Source organism: Pinus tabuliformis, chromosome 1_2 (genome assembly GCF_031772625.1).
Source record: "Pinus tabuliformis cultivar Carrire ecotype Pingquan chromosome 1_2, CPIR1, whole genome shotgun sequence".
In the NCBI taxonomy this organism is placed as follows: Eukaryota; Viridiplantae; Streptophyta; class Pinopsida; order Pinales; family Pinaceae; genus Pinus; species Pinus tabuliformis.
The window spans coordinates 135466356-135490858 of record NC_142298.1 but is presented as its reverse complement, the minus strand read 5'-3'; positions in this window follow the sequence as shown (position 1 = coordinate 135490858).

The following is a 24503-nucleotide window of genomic DNA, read 5'->3' as shown; positions in this document are numbered from 1 at the left end:
ATTCGACTTTGAAATGAAACATTTAAAGGGGAAAGAAAATCGCGTGGCTGACGCATTAAGTAGAAAATTGCACTATATCTATGAGATCCGAATGAGCCAAGCAACCTCAAATATTCTTGAAATCATAAAGGAGGCAACTAATAGGGATCTGGAATATACTTTCCTCTAGAAACAAACAAAAGAAGCCTTATAGAAAGAGGAAAAATCAGAATTTGGAATAAATTCTGATAATCTTCTCACTTTTAAAAACAGAATTTATATTCCAAATCAGACCTCGATTAAACTGTTAATTTTGGATGAGTTTCATAAGAAACCTTGTGCTGGTCACCCAGGCTATCAAAAAATGTTTTCAGCTATTAAGAGGGGGTATTTTTGGCCTGGATTGAGGAAGGATATTGCATAATACTTATCCAAATGTTTGGAGTGTCAACTAGTTAAAACGGAACACCAGCATCCCGCTGGATTGTTACAGCCATTACCCATTCCGGAATGGAAATGGGAGACTATATCCTTAGATTTCATTACTGGTTTACCCCGCACAAGGAAGCAACATGATTCTATTATGGTTGTGGTAGACAAGTTGAGTAAAACAGCCCACTTCATACCTGTGAAATCCACTTTTAAAACAATAGAAATCGCAGAAATATTTATGAAGGAGATATTTCACTTGCATGGGATACCCAAGGTAGTGATTTTAGATAGAGATGTAAAATTCACATCCACCTTCTGGAAGACTCTTTTTGCAGGACTAGGTACTCAAGTCCAGTTTAGTACTACCTACCATCCTCAAACGGATGGACAGATTGAACGAGTAAATCAGGTGTTAGAAGACATGTTACACATGTTCGTGATGCAGCAGCCACACAAGTGGGAGGATTACCTCCATCTAGTGGAATTCGCATATAACAACGAACATCATGAATCACTGGGCATGAGCCCTTTCAAGGTGTTGTATGGAAGGAAGTACCGAGTACCCATAGACTAGAATAAGCTAGCATTAGGTCCTGACATGCTAGCAGAAATGGAGGAGGCTATTAAGAAAGTCTGATAAAATCTAAGGGCAAACCAAGATAGACAGAAGATGTATGCAGATAAAAAGAGAACTTACAGAGAATTTCAACCAGGGGATCATGTCTACCTGAGGGTGAAGCCTCATAAAAGTTCTTTGCAGTCGTAGGGTTGTACCAAATTACCACCCCAGTACTATGAACCCTTTCAGGTTTTAGAAATAATTGGACCAGTGGCCTATAAGCTTGCGCTACCAAGTCACATTCGGGTACACAATGTATTTCATGTATCCTTACTAAAGAAATATGTGTATAACCCTCAACACATTATTGGCTAGGGAAATATTCAGGTAAAGAGGTTAAGGGATAATGATTGGACATATATATGTATACATTTTTTTTAATATAAGTAAGAATTTTTTTTGGCTCGGGTCGAACTGGAAGGAGATTTCCTCACCGAACCTCTTCGTATTCTCGATCGGCGGGAAACCAACTTGCAGAAGTGAGCCATCACCCAGGTTAAAGTGCAATGGAAGCACTTTAGCCTAGAAGAGGCTACTTGGGAAGAGGAGGAATTCATGTGAAAGGCCTATCCCACATTATTTTCTGAAGAGGAAGAGAACACCAGGGACAGTGTTCCGCACGAGGGGGGAAGATGTAACACCCCAAAGTTGCATAAAGTTCCATGAAGATTATTATGTTTGTTTTTACTAAAAAGATATTTTAAATGTTATTTAATTTGATAAGGAATATGAACTGTTATTGGAAAGAGCCAAGAAACACATGTGGTAATTACCTAAATTATAGGTGGTAATATTTTAAATAAAACTGTTTGTTCATTTAAAAGAACAGTTGCCAAGAAGTAGTTACCCTCTGCCTGAGAGAGGTAATATAGAGAGGGGAAAGGAGCAAAAAAGGCTCCTAGAGCTGGGTGGAATAAACCAGTGGGAGAAACTTGCTCAATACAATCAACAAAGAGTACAATTGGAGGCTAGACCATAGTCCTGAGGCCTTAGTACAGACTGTAACTGGATTAGATCCAACATTGAAAAGATTGAAGGTGCTCAGGGGAGAGTCTGGACGTGATTGCCAGACTCGTGGCTGGGAGGAGAGACCTTTCAGAAAACATTGTTTTTATAGGTTAACGGTCAAACTAAGGTAGCAAGTTTCATAATAGACTTAATGTCGAATCATAAATAGTATTATATGCAGTAGTCATTAATATCTATTTACCAGGTTAATTAGAAAACAAAACAAGAAGGTATCATAAGTATCACTATCAAACTGTAATTATAACTTTCATATTAACTACTAATGTATATGAAATCAATTACTTATACTAGTCTGTAGCTATGAGCATGGAATTCTCAGGAGAGTGATTACAATCATAAACTATCTTATTAAATAGTTTTCATATTTCGGGAAAGTCCCCAGAATACAGACCCTCTGTTAGCGGTCACAAGATTAAATTAACATGGAACAAAAACTATCATCTGGAACAAAGTTAGTAAAAGTTCGGATTTTATCAAAATCTCTGAATATGCTAAACAATCATAACTATAATTTTGGAAGAAGCTTGAAGGTAAAATCATGATGCAATATATATATATATTCATTATTTTAGCCATTGAAACCCACAGAAAGCTGAAGCATAGCTATTGCAAGCCAATCGAAATTCATAGCCTCAAGAATGTTCTAAACATATGTATATCAAAAGATCAAAAACCAACAGTAAGATACGAAACCCCATTATAGTACTGCTACAGTATAACCCAGTTATTCACATTTAGAAGAAATTACGCACAAGATCAGGCAACCAAACTGCTTACAAACTTCATATAAATATAATTAATTCGGTTCGGTGAATGGAAATACAATAACGAGTACTAAGATAAACCTCAAACTGCCAAGCAATAGTACCACCCTTAGGGTTTAAAATTTAGTTTTATATACAGAACCCTAACATGATTAACCACACAAAAGTCTGTTAAAAGTTCTTTACAGTTACAGTCCATCGGAACCGGACCAGTACATTCAACCAAAAATGCAGACTGTCACGAGAGACCATGACCAGACATGCAACTCCTTCATTCATGAATAAAAAGAAAACCAACCTTTTTAAATCTTATGATAGAGTCTAGCTCCAACTTGAAACGTCGAGGTCACAATGTAAGAGTCTGGGTACTTAAAAGTCGAAGGATCGAATTCAATAACCGTCGGAGTATTGCATACTTGCAAGCCAATAGAAGGTAAGATTAGGTTGGCTTGTAGGGTTAAAACCGACGGATCATCTCTAATAACCTAGATAACAAAAGATATAGAAATAGGTTTACCTGAGATAGAAACACACTTTTAGTAAAGTCGCCCACCTGCAAAGGAAATGAGAGCTCTGTGTTAGCAACTGGAAGGCCAATCTAGGAGGAGCGTAAACCTTAGAATGGGCATGAAACGAGGGCAACCAATCAAACATTCACCGGATGTTAACAACTTACCAAAGGCAGATGAGATGGGGGGTTTGTCGACTTCATCCATCCTTGGAATCATTCCAGTCATCTCTGTACAGCGGCAAAAACCAAACCCTCATTTCTTTCCTATTTATAATCAGTTATTCCCAAGCAGTGAACCTTGAGCAAACAAGACTTTCGAGATAGTAGAGAAAGAGTTACCTTGCTGGGTATGATGGACAAACCCTCTTGCCCTTAATCCTGGCGGAGTGCCATTGGCAGAGCTTCGCCAAAAGCCACAACTGAAAACCTTGCAGAGCAGCGCAAAGCCGAAGTAAGCCTGAAACAATTAGGAGAGCCAGTGCTGGTGCGGGTAAGTGGTTTGGGTAATTCGCAAACCCATCCTGGCCGTTGGATTGAGGACCATAGGTCAAGGGTGGAGATCACAATAGATGGCGGGTGCACAACTCGGTCCTAGCCCTCGGCATGTACAAGAACCATGTGGATGTACAGACCATGGCCAGCATAGCATGACCACGTGTAAAGCCATGTGCATGTAGACCTGTCGTGGTGGTAACCTTTAATTACATTCAATGATAAGTACTATAGGCATATGGCATATCCCTCAGGATTACAAGCCATTAAACATATGAAATATTGTATGTACACAGAATTATTAATGAACAAATTAGGGATAGTGTGAAGCATAAAGATTTTTTTTTTACTATGTATATTTTGGTTTTTGTAAAGTTTTGATGTTACAAAATGGTTTTGTTTTCTAATGACTGGCACAATTGATAACCTAACGTGTGAGCTCTTGATCCTTGACGGTTGCCACTACACTTTCCAGACAATTTCCAAGTGCAACTGCACTGCCCCCAAGTCGGGCACACGAGTAAGTCGAGGTTTGAACAGTTAAAAATAATGGAGAAATGGTTATATGGTTGTAACGTATCTCCTTAGTTTAGGATTAGTTCCTAGAGTTTAGGAGGTTGTTTACAACTACCTATTTTTCAGTGATGTATTTAATATTGTAATATTCATTTGATGTAATGTAGAGTGAACGAGAGTGAGAGTCTCCTCTTTGTTTTGAGTGCAGTCTCCCAGGTGCCGTACACACCTGTGAGCTGCAACTCCTTCATTTAATTCAAAGTGTGATTTTTATCTTGGTATCAGAGCTTAGGGTAGAGATAGCCTCATTTTTTTTAGGGATGTATCATTAGTTACATTTCTGTAGTGGTAGGAGTGCATGTAAATGTATTTGTGTGATCAGGTGGAACTGCAGTAACACCTGGAGCGAAGGGTCTCAGATGACTGATCATCTCTGAGCCGGAGAAAAGGTTGAGAAATTGGCGCTTATTTTTTGAAGACAGTCATGCCAATCCAGAACAAAAGAGATTGGCGCTATTTTTTAAAGAATAAATGCGCCAATTGGCGCTGGTTTGGGGTTGATAAGCGTGCCAGAAAAATTATAACTAAAATGGCGTGGATCCGTGGCTATTAAGCGCACCAATTTCTGTGGACACCGTGAATTTTTCTTTTCAGCAATTGGCGTGTATTTGTAGCTATTCAGAGCGCCACAGAGCCAACCTATTTCTCTCTAGAAATCTGCAATTTTTTGTTGCAGATCGGAGTTGCCCGGTGGTGGCACATGGAGATTTCTGCTCGGTGGTAGCATATTTGATTTGCCCAGTGGTGGTGAATTGAGGTTCCTTGATCCGCTTGGATCGGACCTGCCCGGTGGTAGCGAATTGGGGTTCCGTGATCCGCTCGGAGGTAGCAGATTGGACCTGCCTGGTGGTGGCGAATCAGAGCTCTGTGATCTGCTCGATGGAAGCAGATCGGTGTTTTTCTCGGTGGTGGTGCAATGCAGCTCCTTGATCTGTTCGGTGGAAGCAGATCGTCTTTGCCCGGTGGTGACGTGTTGGAGCTTGCTTGTTGATCTGTTCAGTGGTAGCAGATCGGTTTTGCCCGATGGTGGCACAGTGAAGTCCCTGATTTGTTCGGTGGCAGCAGATCGGACTTGCCCGGTGGTGGCACAGTGAAGTTCCTGATCTGTTCAGTGAAAGCATATCGGACTTGCCCGGTGGTGGCCGATTGGAGTGTTCAGTTGGGCGAAAATGAACCACAGCATAGAATCATACCTCCACGAGTCTGGAAAACTCGATGGAATGAATTTCTCTAACTGGAAAAAAAATGCAAACTTTGCTGGAGAGCGTAAATGCATGGGCGATCGTTGAAGGAAATGAGCCGAGACCTGGAACAACGACTCAAGAAAAAGACTGGGATAAAAGAGAAACGAAAGCAAAAGTTATACTGAAGATGTCCGTTAAGGATAATATTATCCCACATATCAGATATTCCAAGTCAGCCGCTGATCTATGGACAACGATCAAGAACCTGTATGAGACTCAGAATACAAATCGTGTTCTGGCACTCAAGGGAAAATTGTTTGCATTGAAGATGGACGAGAATGAGTCTGTTGGTGGATTCATGGCCAGATTCAAGGATCTAAGAGACAAACTGGGAGCTATTGGAGAAAAAGTGTCCGACTCAGATTTAGTTACACTCACATTGAACAGAATGACGGATGAATATCAGACATTCATCATAGGACTGTCAGTAAGGGAGAAAGCCCCTTCATTTGATGAACTGACAACGAACCTGCTCCAGGAGGAGGAGCGAAGACAGAATCTGAAAACTCAGAGCAATGACCTAGCTCTGATGGCAAAGAGGCAACAATACAGAGGAAAGCAGCACCAGCAACAACATCAGCACCAGCAACCGCAGCAGCAGCAGCAGAAGGGGGCCAACTCTTTTCAAAAGAGACCATTCAGAGGTATGACTAATAATTATGTTAAGAGATTTTTTTATTGTGGGAAACCTGGTCATCAGATTAAAGAATGCTATAAGAGGCAGACGGATGAAAGAAAAGGCAAACATAGGAAACATCAGGGTTGTTTTGTTGGAGAAGAGGAGGACCACAACCATGATCTTCGACTATCCACAGTCGATTGTGCTCTTTCAGCATCAAAGGGAGATGAGGATGACATATGGTATGTCGACTCTGGCGCATCCTCACACATGACCGGTAAGAAGGACTGTTTTGAATTTCTTGAAGAATCTGCATGTGGATCAAAAATTTATCTAGGAGATGACAGTGGGTATGAGATCAAAGGATGTGGAGATATTCCTGTGAAGCTACCTAGTGGCAAAATTAAACATCTTAAAAATGTATTATATGTTCCAGGAATTAAGAAAAATTTGATCTCTGTCTCAATGATTACAGACCAGGACATGCAGGTGCAATTCTTTAAGAATGGTTGTGTAATTAAGGATAGCTAGATGGAAACAGTTGCAACAGGAGTGCGCGTGGGGAATTTGTACAGATTGGATGCAAAGAGTATGCCACGACAAGCAATGATTGCAGCTGGATCAACAGTCGAAAATCTCTGGCATCAGAGATTTGGACATCTCAATTTGCAAGACCTCATCTTACTTCAGAAGAAAGGTATGGTCGATGGACTCCCTGTTTTTCATAATGTCAAGCTGGAATGTGATGGATGTGCATTAGGGAAAATGCATAGAGAAGAGTTCCCTTTGCATGTCAACAAAAAGGAAAGAGACATCCTAGAACTAGTGCCTACAGATATTTGTGGACCTATGCAAACTAGGTCCCTAGGAGGTGCATATTATTTTCTGTTGTTTATAGATGACTGCACTAGGTTTTCATTGGTGTATTTTTTAAGTAAAAAGAGTCAAGCCTTTCGGTACTTTAAAGAGTTCAAATCTATGATAGAGAACTAAACAGGAAAGAGGAGAAAGATTCTCCGCTCAGACCAAGGGGGAGAATACAGGTTAGAGGAGTTCATGAACTTCTGCAAGCAACATGGGATTATGCAGCAATTTACAGTGCCACACACTCCACAACAGAATGGAGTAGCAGAACGTAAGAACAGAACTCTTGTGGAGTGCGCTAGAAGTATGCTTCAAGGTAAAGGTATATCAAATGGTCTTTGGGCAGAAGCCATTAATACTGTTGTTTATTTAAAGAATAGGAGTCCTACTAAATGTTTAGGCTTCAAAACCCCCTTTGAAGCATTGTTTGGACTCAAACCAGCATTTAGTCATCTAAGAATATTTGGATCTAAGGCTTATGCTCATATACCAAAAGCAGATAGAAAGAAGTTAGACCCCAAAGCCTTGAAATGTATATTTGTAGGATATGGCACAGAGTATAAAGCATACAAGCTATATAATCCTGTGACTCATAAAGTTTTTGCAAGCAGAGATGTTGTTTTTCATGAACAGACTGAAGATGGAAAGGAAGACTCTAACAATGACAGCCACATTCCATTGCTGATAGAGATGAACAGTGACAAAGATGAAGAGCAGGAGCAGGAGAAGAAACATGAAGAAGTAGCAGCAGATAGTGTAATAAATGATGATGCAGGCCCGGAAAGTGCTGAAACAGATACAGTTGAGGTAAGTCCTCTACCTAGAAGATTGGGTAGGAAGACTAGACTACCTAAAAGATTGAAAGGCTATGCTTTAATGTCCAAAATTTTAAACATTGTAGAACCTTCAAACTATGAAGAAGCAAGTAAATCAGATGAATGGAGGGCTGCAATGCATGAGGAAATTGAATCAATATATAGAAATCATACTTGGGATTTAGTTGAGTTGCCTGAAGGAAAAACCCCTATAGGTTGTAAGTGGCTGTATAAACCTAAGATAAATGCAGATGGGAGTGTAGAAAAATACAAAGCTAGACTTGTAGCAAAGGGTTATTCACAGCAAGAAAGCATAGATTTCGATGACACCTTTGCCCATGTAGCTAAACTAAATACAATTAGAATGCTAATCTCTTTAGCAACAAAACATAAATGGAAGCTACACTAGCTAGATGTTAAGTCTGCATTTCTAAATGGAGAATTAAAGGAAGAAATTTATTTAGTACAGCCTCCTGGTTTTGTGAAAAAGGGGCAGGAGCATTTAGTGTGTAAACTGCATAAGGCACTTTTTTATACAGCATGGTTTTCATAGGAGCCTCAACGATCCAAACCTGTATACCAAGATAAATAAACATAGGCAAATCATTTTGATTTCTTTGTATGTGGATGACATGATTATAACAGGAAATGCAAATAATTTGATCAAAGAAATCAAGCAACAAATGTCACAGGTATTTGAAATGAAAGACCTTGGAGATCTTCATTATTGCCTAGGTTTGGAGGTGTGGAAAGATTCTGGTCAAACTTTTCTAACTCAAGGAAAGTATGCCAGAACCCTGTTGGAAAGATTCAGAATGGAACAGTGTAAAACAGCAGCAACACCATTGCAGCAGAATCTCAAGTTAAGCAGTGATGATGGCACAAAACAGGTGGATGCCACTTTGTATAGACAGCTAGTGGGAAGTTTGATATATCTCACGACAACTAGACTTGATCTGGCATATTCTATTGTTGTGCTGAGCCAGTTTATGTCCAGACCACTTGAGAGTCACTGGATTGCAGCAAAATGTGTGTTGAGGTACCTTAGTGGTACTTGTAATTATGGTATTTTATACACTGACATTTCTGATGTTACTTTAGTAGGTTATTCAGACTCTGATTGGGCAGGTGACCACGATGATCATAGATCCTTCACAGGTTATGCATTCAGTATTGGATCCGGGGTTATTTCGTGGAGTAGCAAAAAGCAAAGTACTGTAGCATTATCATCATGTGAAGCTGAGTACCAGGCGTTGTGTGCAGCAACATGCGAAGCCATCTGGTTGAGGAGATTGCTTAGCGATGTAGGCGAAAGTCAGAAAGAAGCAACCAGCATCAAAACTGACAACCAGAGCACAATAAAGCTTGCATACAATCCAGTTTTCCATAAAAATACTAAACATATTGACACTCAGTTTCATTTTGTTCGAGAAAAGATATAGTCAAAAGAAATATGTGTGGAGTATTGTAACACTTGTGATAATTTAGCTGATATTTTTACTAAGCCTCTAGGGCGAGTAAAGTTTGAGTTATTTAGAGGGATGTTAGGAGTGCAAAATAACCCTTTCTCCATTAACGGGGGGAGTTAAAAATAATGGAGAAATGGTTATATGGTTGTAACGTATCTCCTTAGTTTAGGATTAGTTCCTAGACTTTAGGAGGTTGTTTACAACTACCTATTTTTCAGTGATGTATTTAATATTGTAATATTCATTTGATGTAATGTAGAGTGAACGAGAGTGAGAGTCTCCTCTTTGTTTTGAGTGCAGTCTCCCAGGTGCCATACACACCTGTGAGCTGCAACTCCTTCATTTAATTCAAAGTGTGATTTTTATCTTGTGACTTGCATAGCTACATGAATACTTTAGCATTGAGTTTGCTAGCCAACAAGTCTCATCCCTGGGGCTTCATGTAATGCAATGTTATTTTACGTTGATTGGCTGAAATTATTTAAAATAAAAATAAAATTAGAAAGTAATAATGAGCTCCATTTTAGCTAAACTTATGTTAGATCCAATTTATAAGAAGCCATGGTATCCATGTGGAATATAGCTTATTTAAACAAAGAAAGACCACAAGTAAATGTGTCAACAATTCAAATCCTTTTATATATTTTTTGAATTTGTTAGTTATTATCATGTTCTATTTAAGACCTTTTCAATAGTTTTATCTTTTAAAATAAGTTTGAAATAAAGTTACAATTTAAGGGTTATATTTATGTGTTATTAAGAAAAAATAATTCAATTTCCCTTTATGTTTTTTTGAAAAAGCTTATGCACAACAATAACGGGTTCCTTTTCTAAAAATTCTCAATAAAGCAACAAGTTCCTTTTCTTAAATCTTTCAATTAAACAACATGTTTAGGATTTCATGTGGACTTGCTTTTAGAATTTTCTATGTTTGTGAAAGTATATTGTTGATTGTGTAGAAAGAGTTCCATGTTTTTACTCTTTCGTAATTAGTTGTGAATATTATCATCATGAGTAAGTTCATGAGAATCAAGCCACCATTTCTAAAGATCTTCCCACCACCACCTCTAAAGATCCTCTCTTGCAATTTTGTTTGCATGAAGATATTCTCCTTTCTCCCCTAATTTGTTGTTTCTATCACTAAACTTTTATCCGCAATTAGTTTCAAAGATGTTCCTCTCTTTAGTGCCACTTTTAATTATTTTTCTATACATTTACTAAATTAAATTTCAATTATCCTCTCAATTCTCCAAAAACAACTTGACCACCACCACCACTACTTTGAATTTTTGCAAAACACATTTAGAATATTAAGTAATATTCCAAAATAACTAGAATAGATCTATCTATACATCTTTAACATATCAATTCAATACTTTTTCTATGTAGAAATTACAAGGAATTACAAATCTGTAATTTAAACATGTTAATTAAAATTTTATTAAGAATTAAATGAAAATTATGTATATATATATATATATATATATATACACACTAAAATTTCCATATTTAGTATATATATATAATTCTTGAATTCTAGATTTAATGAATTCAAAGATCACTAAAATAACATCCCTAATATATAGATTTATCCATGTAAATATTATATGAAATTTACCAATCTGTGATTTCAACACATTATTTGGATACTTTTTCCCAATAATTTTTAAATAGAAATAAAATTTTTAAAATTTATTTTTACAATAATTTTTTTCCACGTATATATATAAATTAGAAGTTTAGATTTAATATTTTAAATTCATGAATTTAAATATTCCCTAAAATAATTACCCTAAATCCATTTATACATTTTTAAAATATCAGTTTAATATTTTTTCTCATATTTTTATATTAAAAATTAAAGATTTATTAAAAAACAATATCTCTTTTAAATTTAATTATAAATTTTAGAATATATATTAGCCATTATCAATAAAATACAAAATTTTAAAATATAATAAAATATTAAATATTAAAATAATCAAATAAAAAAATATATAAATACCCATCAAATTTAGCCCATGTTAGCGGACATTTTCATCTTGTGATCATGAACCCTGCGTACTAATGAGAAAGTTGTAAGTGTAATCATAACTCAAAACAGCTTTAGAGTACAGCTGTTGTGCTTTTACTGAAGACAGAATACGAAAGGAAAGATGTGCGCTGAATCTGCTGCTCAGGCTGGCCACTGCGGAGCTGTAATCAATGGATGCGAATGGTGGTTTTGAAAAGTTGGAAAGCTCAGTCCCGACCAGATCACGGGTTGATGGAATCTGCAGGACGAAAGGAAACTTAGGCCTCTTGACTGGGTCATATAATATTCCATAAAGCTGGTGTTTTAGATAACAGATCACGTACTTTTATTAGTGTGAACAGAAAATTCTAATATTTGTTTGGAAAGAAATTGATAGAGAATCAGGCGGTTCACGTGCTGTGGCAGATGGTTTAGCCTGCCGTAACAATTTTGTGTGTGGTTTTTTTTAAATCAAGGTAAATGGGTAATTCTTTAAAGTAATTTGGGTATGGGTAGATTAAATTTTTTGGCTGTTGCTATAATACCAAAAATATATCTATTATTTTATAAACATATTACTTAACAAAAATATTTTTTTTTATTTACTATGAAGAAAATGACTCTTTAGAACGGCTTAGGTAATAAAAACTCAGGTGAAAAAACCGTTACTTAAAGAACCAGCCCTAATAATTTTGCACACACAGATTATGAAGTTCTTGTCAATAAAATATAGCTTTATGAAGTTCTGGTCAATAAAATATAGCTTTGGATCAATTTTTGTATCAATTATACTTTTGTGGAAAATTGTGAGTCTGCATACTTACTCTCCTGTGCATAACAGTGAATCGACATGACTAAATATTAAAAAGCTTTGGAACAGAAGGCCGCACAGTGTACAGCACCATTAATCTCGGGTCGTGTGGTCCGATTTGATGCAAGCAAGTCACGGGTTTCCCGTGACATCAAGAATCAATTGACTTCCCATTTTTTACGTACCTCCCCAGGCGGCCCACATTTTGATAGATTTCCCGTATTTTAACAACTCGAAATGCATGCAGTGCAAACCGAGAAACCTCGAATTCCATTTTTCCAGCCATGAATACCCACGGAAACTTGTGTTAGAAATCGCCACCCATGGTTTGCATTGCCTAGTGGTTCTCCGTAGCTTAAGTACATATTTAATTTAAATGTGACTCAGTAAATGTAGACAGATGTAAGGATCCCAGATGGCATTTTGACTCTTAGCCAGAAGTGTGTTCTGATGGATTCTGTTGGATAGCAAAAGTCTTCAAGGTAAAGTACAATAAAGGCACACCTTAGGTTTTCCATTTGGCTTTATTACAGAATCCAAGTGAGCTACAATGATAAATGGCATTAAAAAATATCGATCGGAATATCCTGTCCATGTTGGCATCCTTATGGATCCTTGATTCTGGGATTCAGGTTTGTTTGACACAAAATTGTAATTAGGGTACGTTTTTGTTTTTAATAGGGATGTTGTAATATTCAAGAACATATTTTTACATTATCTATGAATCCTTACCCCAGGATTTTTTATTTTTGAGTTTTTTTAAAATTAAATTAAAAATTAAAAATTATATTTTAAATAAAAAAATATTAGTTATAATAAAAAAAATATGTTCTAAAGTAATTAGAGATAAAAAATGTGTGAATAAAATGTTTAAATTTTATAATTTGGTTATTAATAAAATATTTTGATATAAATTAATATTGACATATACTTAAATATGTATATATCATGAAAAATAAGTTTTTATGGTTAAAATGTTTATTTAGTCTTATATATTTTATTTAGCATTTAAAAATATAATTTAAACAATGAAAAATAACATATTCTATTTTACATTATAAAAAAATTATACTTGAATAAATAAATTTAATCTTTATAGACTCATATTAAATCCATAAATTTATGTCGAATAAACTTTAATGTGATATAATAGTAGACTTTTTATTTATTCTCTTATTTTTAAAATATTATACTACCGAATAGCGATAACAATTAAATCTAAATCAACATTCTATAATAATATAACAATGTACTAAACTTTTATAATACATATCAAATATAATAAATCAAATCATTTACTAAGAAATTAGAAATTTCTCTTTTCGTGAAACAGTCCTCAAACATTCAACCATGCAATCTCTCTAATATGCTGGTACATAACTTAATTTTGAGAATTATTTGCAAAACGTTGTAACCAGTGTACTGCTTCTGGTTTTAAACAATAGACATTAGGTGGATATTATGTTTTATTAAATAGGATTAGAATTATAATAAGTAATTAATGTATTATTGAAATTTTGTTAGCTAATTTGTGTTTATGTTATATTGAAATAAATAATTTTTTTGCAGGGAAATCAGTTTTAATGTATGAGAAATGTTCAATAATTTTTAGTAAATGATTTTGTTTGGTTCTTATAGTTAATTAAAGTGAAATTTCGTAGTGTGTATTAAATTTCGTAGTGTGTATTAAAGTGATAAATAATAATAATAAAATATAATATTTAATTAATAATATTAATAAAATTAATTTGATTTTTTATATTGTAATTTTGTGTTTATAAAATTATAAACAAAAAGAAAATTGTAATATGCATATAAGGTTTTTTTTAATTATATTATTTTATAATAAATTTCAACATTTTATGTTCTATGATTTTACTATAAATTCGTGACACTAGACACATAGACTCTAATATAATACGATTCAAGGATTTATTAAAATTAAGGAATAAGTGACACCAAACACATAGACTCTAGTACAATACCATCCAAGAATTTATTAAAATTAAGGAACAAGGGCTGAGAGTCATAAGCCTGGTATCACCATCACATAGATATACATAGAGTGGCAAAATATATACCAAAAAAATTTAACTATGAGCCAATAGGTAGAATTCAACATTATCCACGAGGAGGAGCAACCACTCACATCCCATACACTCATCTTCCAACCAAAAAATATTATACCAACCACTACATACCTCAAAAACAAAATTCAACCTTAAGGCCTGAGATTTGGGATCAAAGAAAAAATTAGAAGCACACAGTCACAAACCACATATGTCATAGTCATCCATGGGAAGGAAGAGCCATCACTTGTCCTTAAATAGACCAAAACAAGCATTAAGTGAGGCCAAGAGAAAACCCGTCACCACCACCAGCACACACTATTCATTTTTAGAAGACAAAATATTTTTCTAGACTTGAGCACTAGAGCCATGAAGTTCTAGTTTCTCTCTCCCATCAGAATCACAGGTTGTGTGGCTCTCAATATGCACCATATAGGCCTCAATATTGTCCATAAAAACCTTGGATTTGTTAGTGTAAAGCTTTCGGGAAGATGTACCAAAAGTGCTTCACTTAAATCACTAGTGTCAAGTGACCCTAACAATAATATGTGATTGTTTATGCCTCAGATATGCAATAATTAAACAAGAAAACCCTGCAACAAAGAGATTGTATATGATCCAAAACATGAAACGGTAAGAAAAATTGATGTGAGAACCCAATAGACAAAGACTTTTTAAACAAAGAATTTTTTTATTAAATACACTTGGCGAAGCAAATCTACAACAAGGGTCTGGAAATCCTTATCCATGGGATGTGTAATAGCCTCGGTGAAAAGTTCATGTAATAAAAGTTAATAAAGGCAAAATAAGGCCATGGGTAAGGGACACTTATTCCAAGCTAAATGTTGGGCAAATATATCCTAGTGGGCATCACTGGATGTGTGTTTTGGCTAAAGAAATTAGCAAAGGCTAAGGCAAAGGAATTTTTGGCACATTTATTTATGAAAATAAAGGAAATTAGGAGAAAAGGAAGGCAAAAGGTTAGAGGTTGCATGTGAGGAGGAAATGAAGGGAAATATTGGAAAATGAAGAAAATAGAGGCCTCATTCATAACAAGGCTTATGAGGATCAGTTCATGGCTTTTGTCAAGTTCAAATTTTGAGTTCTCTCATTATTCTCTCTCTCTCTCTCACTCTCTTGGTCACTTGGAGTTTTCTTGGTGCACTCTAGTTTAGAGCAAGGAAAGAAAAGGAAAAGAAAGCAAGGATCAAGAAGATTCAACAGGAATACTTGTAGGCAATATTTTGCATGTGTGATTTTCTAGTTGGTTTGAATATGCATGGCTTTGCATGTTGGTGTACGATTCTGTTGCTGTTGGTGGCATGGTCTTGCCAGGTTATGACAATGATTTTCAACCTAGCCTAGCCTTTTTCAGGATGTTTATTTTAGTTTTGGAACTTTGGAATTACCTATATGGATTTCAAAATCTGGCGTAGAGGTGGTCTCAAGGTTCATTCCCAAAGGCCTAGGAATCCCTTGACTGGTTTTGGCGAGATACATAGTAAATCCTGAGGGAGAAGTCTCGATTTATGGCCTACTGATCTGAGGTTTGGACTGTGGTAAAGCTTGAGAGACAAGGAGATGGAAAAACCCTCAATTATAGTCATGGATTTTGGATGGCATTCCAAGTTCTTTTCAGTTGTAATCAGAACATCGGTTTTGGTGTGATCACGGTTTGGTGAGGGTGGAGGTGGTTTAACCACTGGATTCCTTTGGTTGTTCTATGAGGTCCCACATTCATGATTGGAATATGGCACAAGAGTGATTGGTTGAAAGAGCGACTTGGGTCATCTATGTCTATGGTCGGGTGGTACGTGGAAGTCCCAAACCTGGTCGAATTTTCCTATGATTAATAAAAACTAAGTTTTCTTACTTTTGCACTGATTTATATAGATTTAATGGTTGTCCTATCTCTATTATTTACATGGTCTAATGTTGATTATAAGCATGGTTATGTGAGTAGTACATGTCATGGTTATTTCATGTATTTACTTGTAAGTGTTAAATGGATGGATGCAATACCTAATTGATGATCTAGTAGTTCAATGGAGAAGGAGGTAATCCTTCTTATGATGTTTCATAAGTCGTTTAAGTCATTTATAACTTGTCTTGTATCCTAGACCTATAGGTTGCATTGATGCCAAGTGTTTGACAGAATGTCAGTCCCGGTTAGGGATGCTCGGGCCTAGTCTTGAGGGTGCTTTTGATTGATCAATGTTGTTATCATGATTTTAATGATTTCTGAAAGTTACAACAAGTTCTGGGCAAAGGCCGGGATTATGGGCTAGAAAAGTGGCTCAAATCCCAAGGTCATTGGTATAGAATTGGAAATTCTTGACCTCAGTCATTGGCAGGTAGGACTCTGAGAGCGACTTTGAGTTGCTAGTCATTCCCTTGCCCATAGCATGAGATTGACTGAGGGCTAAGAGTTGCAGAATAGTAGTGGGACCGAGGGAAAGGCTGTCCGAGTGGCTAACTTGGCTCTTGAGGGATCTAGTGATGATGTTGGATGACAATATGTGATGTTTTGTCAATTCCACTTCCTTAAGGTGACATAGGAGGTCGAACCTGATTGTAGTGGCATCTCTTCTCATTTTTACCCCAGTTGGCATGGTTGCTTTGGGTAGACCTGGGAGGTGTTACAGATTGGTATCAGAGCATGGTTGCACTTTCTTTAGGTCATATTTGTTGCCACAGATATAGGTGAATGTGTTGGTCATGCATGCATGTTAGTTACATGTGTGGCTCTTACACTGATGTTCCATGTGTTTATTGCACTGCATCATATTAATCATGGTAGAAGTAAGATTATCATGAGTAACTTGATGTCAATTTTATGGAATGCACTGTCATGAGTATATGGCTGGTTATACAATTATATGCAGCTTGATTACATTCTTGTATGTTGGGTTGCATTCTTGGTTATTTGATTACATGCATTAGTGGTGTAGGTTGGTTACAAGAATTGATTGCTTATGCTTGACTACATGAGGTCATGCATATGTGTAGTTGATTAGGCATTTCTTATGTAGGTCGATAGTTGCATGAGGCAATGTGTATACTGGAGTATTGGTTCTTTTCATGCATGAGGTCATAGCATACATTGTTGGTATGGCCTTACACAGATGACTGGACCTAGCTAGTATGATGGTTATGCATTGGTGGACTTATTGATATATGTTTATATGTTATTATGGCTATGTTGTACATCGATCACATTTATTTGATGATCTTGTAAACAAGGTATCCTCCCCGAGTATGCTAAGGTACATTGGTTTATGGTGATTTGGTTTAGCTAACATAGTATGCCTTGTAGGAAAGATATCAAATGGCCAGCAAGGTGGTAGAATACATAGAATCTCCCTGTGAATCACATGGGTAGCATAGTGTGGGGCACTCTTCTAACTTAGTAGACACCTTGAGAAGCCTGAAAGAAGAAATAAAGAGTTACAAAGTAGACAATGAAAAATCATGCAAGCACAAGAGAAACAAGTAGGGGTGAATTCGATGTTACTTAAGAGTTTGTCAGATTTGCAGTGACATGGACCTCTTCGGATCAACCATGGACATGACGATAGAAATAATAGGGCATATGGCCGCAGGTCTCGTAGTAGACAAAAGCCAGATATATTTGACACTATCAGAGATTTCAAGTTGTTGGATACTCCGAATAGGAGAGGTACTGGACACAGGTATTACTTTAGTTCTAGTTTTGAGAGACACCATGATCATTATCATTATCATTCATATAGGAGGAATGATAGGAGCTATTTTCTGGATGATTTCAAGAAGGCAAAGCCACCGACCTTTGATGGAGAGATGAAGAAACCGTAGGATGCGGAGACTTGGTTGCTTGGCATGTGAAAATTATTTAGATTGCATGATTACTCAGAAAACATGAAAGCAAGGATAACCATTTTCAGTCTCAAAGGTAAAGCAGATATTTGGTGGGAAGACATGAAGAATGTCAAGGACATACATGAGGACAAGTTGACTTGGCATGAGTTTCAAAGGCTCTTTAAGAAGAAGTACTTGTCTGAGAGGTACTAAGATGATAATGCTAAGGAGTTTTATGAGTTGCGAATGGGTTCTATGACAGATGAGGAGTATACTAGCAGATTTTTTGGAGTTGTTGAGATATGTGCCTTACCTCAGAGAGGAGAAGGCCAAGGTTCAGAGATTCATCAGTGGATTTCCAGTTGCATATAGAGAATGGATTGAGTTCGATGAACCTAGATCATTGGAGGATTCCACCCGAAAGTTGAAGCATTATTATGAGAAGTCGAAGCGCAAAGTTGATCCTGAACATCACTTGAAAGGAATAGACAAAGCTAAAGGAAAATGACCACCAAAGAGAGGAAGACCTCAAGATGCAAGTGAGAAAGATAATGTAGTTCCTTACAAGATATTCAATGTAGTTGAGAAGGGACATGGAGAGTAGCAGGCTAGAGACAGTGGTAAAGAACCATTGGAGTGTTGGATATGTGGTAAGGATTATCGTAAGAGGGATTTTCTACAGTATCATACTGGTGGTAGGCCCCATATCTACAGTTCTTAGGAGGTGCATATAGTTGGTGATGTTGTTCATAACATTCCTTGGATTTATGCAGTTGTGGAAAACATGCAGGCATATCATCAAGCATTGATCATTGAGATGGACGGTAAGCTTTGTGATCAAGTTATTTCTATTTTTATTGATCCTGGATGTAGCTATAGTTATATTAATACTAACCTGGTGGACAAGTGTGGTTTGAGAAAAGAAGTGCATGCAGAATCTTGGTTGGTACAGTTGGCTACAAGAACAAAGAAGCGAGTTCACCATTGGGTAAGAGCTTGTGCATTTGAGTTAAATGGTATACCTATAGCAGCACATTTGAATGAATTGCCATTGGGATCGTATAGTATTCTTTTGGGTATCAATTGACTATACCTTAAGAGAACCAAAGTGGATTTCTTTGACAAGGCCATTGAGTGTGTGGACGATAATTGGGAAAAGAGCATCTTGCAGGGAAAGAAGAAGCCTACATCAGTGAGGATGGTTACCACTAGGATAAGCGTAGTTGCAGAGAAGGTTGTGTTATGGTTGCAGTACACATTTCTAGTGATAAGGATAAGGAGATTGAGGATGTTGATGTGTTGAGTAGGTAACCAGTTCTACAACAGTTTTGGGATGTATTTCTTTAGGACATTATAAAGTTTCCACCTCATAGGGAGGTAGGCTTTTCTATTAAGTTAGTGCAAGGGGCAGCTCCAGCATCGAAATCACCTTACAAGATGAGCACACCTGATTTGGTAGAGTTGAAGTTGAAATTAAAGGAAATGTTGGAAAAAGGTTACATCAGACCCAATGTATCACCTTAGGGCACTCCAGTGTTGTTCATAAAGAAGAAAGATGGTATGCTTAGATTGTACAAAAAGAAGTTGAACAAGGTAACGATCAATAACAGGTACCCTTTGCTGAGGATTTATGATTTGTTTGATCAACTAAAGGGAGCAGTAGTGTTCTCTAAGATCAACTTGAGATCGGGATACCATCAAATACGCATCAAGGAAGAGGATATCTTTAAGACTGTGTTTTGGACCAGGTATGGGCATTATGAGTTTTTTGTTGTTCCATTTGGCTTAACTAATGCTCTAGATACATTCATGTGTTTGATGAATAGCGTGTTGCATCCTTATTTGGACAAGTTTGTTATTGTATTCATTGATGAAATACTGGTATATTCTAAGAATGAGGAGGGACATGTTGAACATTTAGCTGTAGTGTTGAGATTGCTAAGAGAGCATCAGCTGTATGCTAAACTTAGCAAGTGCAAATTCTTTCAGAATGAGGTACATTACTTGGGACATGTTCTCTCCAAGGAAGGCATAGTAGTAGATCTAGAAAAGGTAAGGGCCATCATGGAATGGGAAGCTCTTAAGAATGTAGATGAGGTGAGATCATTTATGGGATTGGCAGGTTACTACAAGAGGTTCATGAGGAACTTCTCACACATTTCATATCATATCACATCATTTCAGAGGAAAGGCAAGAATTTTGAATAGACGATGGAATGTGAAGATAGTTTCAAGCAACTTAAGAAGTTGTTGACACATGCACCAGTGCTAAAGATTGTGGATCTAGACCAGGAGTTTGTTGTATGTACAAATTCTTGCAAAAGGGGACATGGTGTAGTTCTCATGCAAGAAGGACAGGTAGTGTGCTATGATTCATAGAAACTGAATGAGCATTAGAAAAACTATCCAACACATGATCTTGAGCTAGTAGTGATTATACATGCATTGAAGATGTGGAGACATTATCTTTTGGAACGGAGTTTCACATTGATGAGTGATCATAGTGGGTTGAGGTATTTGTTTAACCAGTCGAATCTGAATTCCAGACAAGCTAGATGGTTGGCCACCTTCAGTGAGTTTGAATTCGAGATCAAGTACAACAAAGGGAAGGAGAACCAAGCTGTAGTTGCTCTTAGTAGGAAGGTACAGGTAAATCATATAGCAGCTATAAGCTCTTATGGGATAGAGTTACATGATAAGATTTTGTAGGTAGGTCAACGGGATGACAAATACATGGAGATCATGCATAGGTTAAAGCAGAGCATAGGTACAGGTATAGGTAGAGGTATAGGTGAAGGTACAATTGCATGTACAAGCACAGGGGATTAGGATTATCATCTCACGGCAGATGGCTTGGTGAGGCTCTGAGACAATATCTATGTGTCAAATTACAACGAGCTCCAGAAGCTTATCTTGAGGGAGTTTCAAGTGAAGCTGTATTCGGGTCATCCAAGATTTCAGAAGACATTGGAAGTGGTAAAGAAGTTCTATTATTGGTCAATTCTAAAGAAATAATTGGCTAAGTTTGTGGTTAGATGCTTAGATTATCAACAGGTAAAGGCAAAGTTCAAGCATCTAGGCGGTCCACTATAGCCAATAGTGATTTTGGAATGGAAATGGGGGGTCATTTCCATGGATTTCATCATAGGTCTTTTGCGAGGACAATGAAGCAGCATGATTCTATTAGGGTCGTGGTTGACAGGTTGAGAAAGGTATCTCACTTCATTTCGGTGAAGACAACATATTCAGATAGTGAGGTAGCACAGGTGTTCATCAGAGAGATTGTGAGACTACATGGTGTTCCTAAAAAGATTGTGTCAAGCAGGGATGCAAAGTTCACTTCCAAGTTTTTGAAGGAGCTATTTGCAGTCTTAGGTACAGAGTTCACCTTCAACACATCTTATCATCCACAGACAGATGGTCAGACATAGAAGATCAATAGGATCTTGGAATATATGTTAAGGATGTATGTGATGCACCAACAGAGGAAATGAGAATAATATATACCATTGGTTGAGTTCACATACAAAAATGGTTATCAGGAGTCATTAAGGATGATTCCTTTCAATACATTGTATGGGCAGAGTTGTAGCACTCCCATCAGCTAGAGTGATCGAGTGAACAAGGTACTTATTGAATTGGACATGTTGGCAGACATGGAGCAGGAAATGCAGGTTATAAAGAAGAATATAAAGGTAGAACAAGATAGATAGAAGAGTTATGTAGATCAAGACAGGGTGTTCAAAGAGTTTTAGGTTGGGGAGCATGTGCATTTGCGCATCAAGCCCAAGAAGATCTCTTTCAGGATTGGTTCATGTGCTAAGTTGGCACCACGATATTGTGGGCCTTTTGAGAGGATTGAACCAGCGGCATATTGACTTGCACTACCTCCAATAGTGAAATTCCATGATGTTATGCATATTTCATTGCTTAAGTATATAAAGGATATTGATCATGTTATTGATTGGTCTATATTGTAGGTGGAGCAAGAAGGAGAGTTCCAGCCGGAGACTCAATACATATTTCAATAGAAACATCTCATGCACAGGAATAGAGCCATAGAGCAAGTTAAAGTGCAGTGGAAGCATTTTGAGCCTAAAGAAGCTACATGGGAGGTGGAGATTAGACGCGGACCCTATATCCTTAATTGTTTTCTGGTTGAGGCAAAGCAATTTTGGTTTAATGTTGGTTTGTGTTTGGAATATGTTTTGTTGATGTTTTGATATTTGTATATGTATATTTATATGGATGTAAATACCGCCATGAGCTAAATTATAAAGCTCCAATAAGTGGTATAATTGTTATCTTGTCATGATTTTTTTCTTTTAAGCAAGTTCTTCATTGCAAATACTGCAAGGAGCTAAGTTATAAAGCTCCATAGGCAATATGTATGCTTTTTAGTAGTTTTGTTGAGGTGTTGGTGTGGTTTAACACCAAGAATGGTGTTCTCCAAGGGGGAGAGTTCTATAACAGCCCTAGTGAAAAGTTCATGTAATAAAAGTTAATAAAGGAAAAATAACACCACAAGTAAGGGACACTTATTCCAAAATGAATGTTGGGAAAATATATCCTAGTGGGCATCACTGGATGTGTGTTTTGGCTAAGGAAATTTCCAGAGGCTAAGGCAAAGGAATTAAAAGGTAAAAAGGAATTATTGGCACATTTATTTATGAAAATAAAGGAAATTAGGAGAAAAGGAAGGCAAAAGGTCACATGTTGCATGTGAGGATGAAATGAAGGAAAATAATGGAAAATGAAGAAAATAGAGGCCTCATTCATAGAAAGGCTTCTAAGGATCAGTTAATGGATTTTGTCAAGTTCAAGTTTGGATCTCTCTTATTGTTCTCTCTCTCTCTCTCTCTCTCTCTCTCTCTCTCTCTCTCTCTCGGTCACTTAGAGTTTGCTTGGTGCACTCTATTTTGGAGCAAGGAAAGGGAAGGAAAGGAAAGGAAAGGAAAAGTAGGCAAGGATCAAGGAAAGGAAAGAAGGAGCAAGAAGATTTAGTAGGAATATTTGCAGATAACATTTTCATGTGTGATTTCATATCTATTTTGGACATGCATGGTTTTTCATGTTGGTGTATGGTTCTCTTGTTGTTAGTGGCATGGTCTTGTCGAGTTATGACAATGGTTTCAGGACTAGCCTAGCCTTTTTTCGGATGCCATGGTATGTTGGGATTTTTTTTTCATTTTTAGGAACTTTGGAATTGTCGAATGGATTTTGGAATCCAGGGCAGAGGTGGTCTCAAGGTTCATTCCCAAAGGCCTAGGAATCCCTTGACCAATTTTGGTGGGATACATGGTAAAGGCTATGGGACCAGTCTTGGTTTAGGGCCTCGTGTCCGAATTTAGAATAGTGATGGATTCTAGATGGAATTCCAAGTTCTATTCGGTTGTGATCGGGGCAACAGTTTTGGTGTGATCACGATTTGGTGAGGGTGGAGGTGGTTTAACCTATGGATTCCCTTGGTCGTTCTTGGATTGGTTGTTCTATGAGATCCCACATTCATGCTTGGAATATGGCATGAGGATGAGTGGCTGAAAGAGATATTTTGTTCAGCCATGTCTATGGTAGGGTGGTACGAGGAAGTCCTGAACCTGGTCGAATTTTCCTATGATTAATAAAATTTAAGTTCTCTTACTTTTGCATTGATTTATATGTGGATTTAATGGTTGTCTTATCTCTGTTATTAACATCTTTTAATTTTGGTATAAGCATAGTTATGTGACTGGTTCATGTCATAGTTATTTCATGTATTTACTTGTAACTGTTAAATGGATGGATGCAAGACCTAATTGAGGATCTAGTAGTTCAATGGAGAAGGAGGTGATCCTTTTGATGATGTTTCATAAGTTGTTTTAGTCATTTATACTTTGTCTTGTATCCTAGACCTCTAGGTTGCATTGATGCCATGTGTTATACAGAATGTCAGTCTTGGTTGTGGATGCTCAGGCCTAGTCCTGAGGGTGATTTGGATTGATCAGCATTGTTATCATGTTTTTAATGGTTTCTTGAAGTTACAACAAGTTTTGGGTAGAGGCCATGATTTTGAGCTAGAAAAGCAGCTCAAATCCTTGGGTTGTTGGCACAGAACTGGAACTTCTAAACCACAGTCACTGGCAAGCGAACCTGTGAGAGCGAATTCGACGTTTTGGTCACTCCCTTGCCCATAGCATGAGAGAGACTGAGGGCTAAGAGCTACAGAATAGTAGTGGGACCCAGGGACAGGTTTCCTGAGTGGCTGACTTGTCTCCTAAGGGGTCTGGTGATGATGTTGGATGACTATATGCGATTTTTTATCGATTCCACTTCCTTAACGTGACATAGGAGGTTGAATCTGATTGTAGTGGCATCTCTTC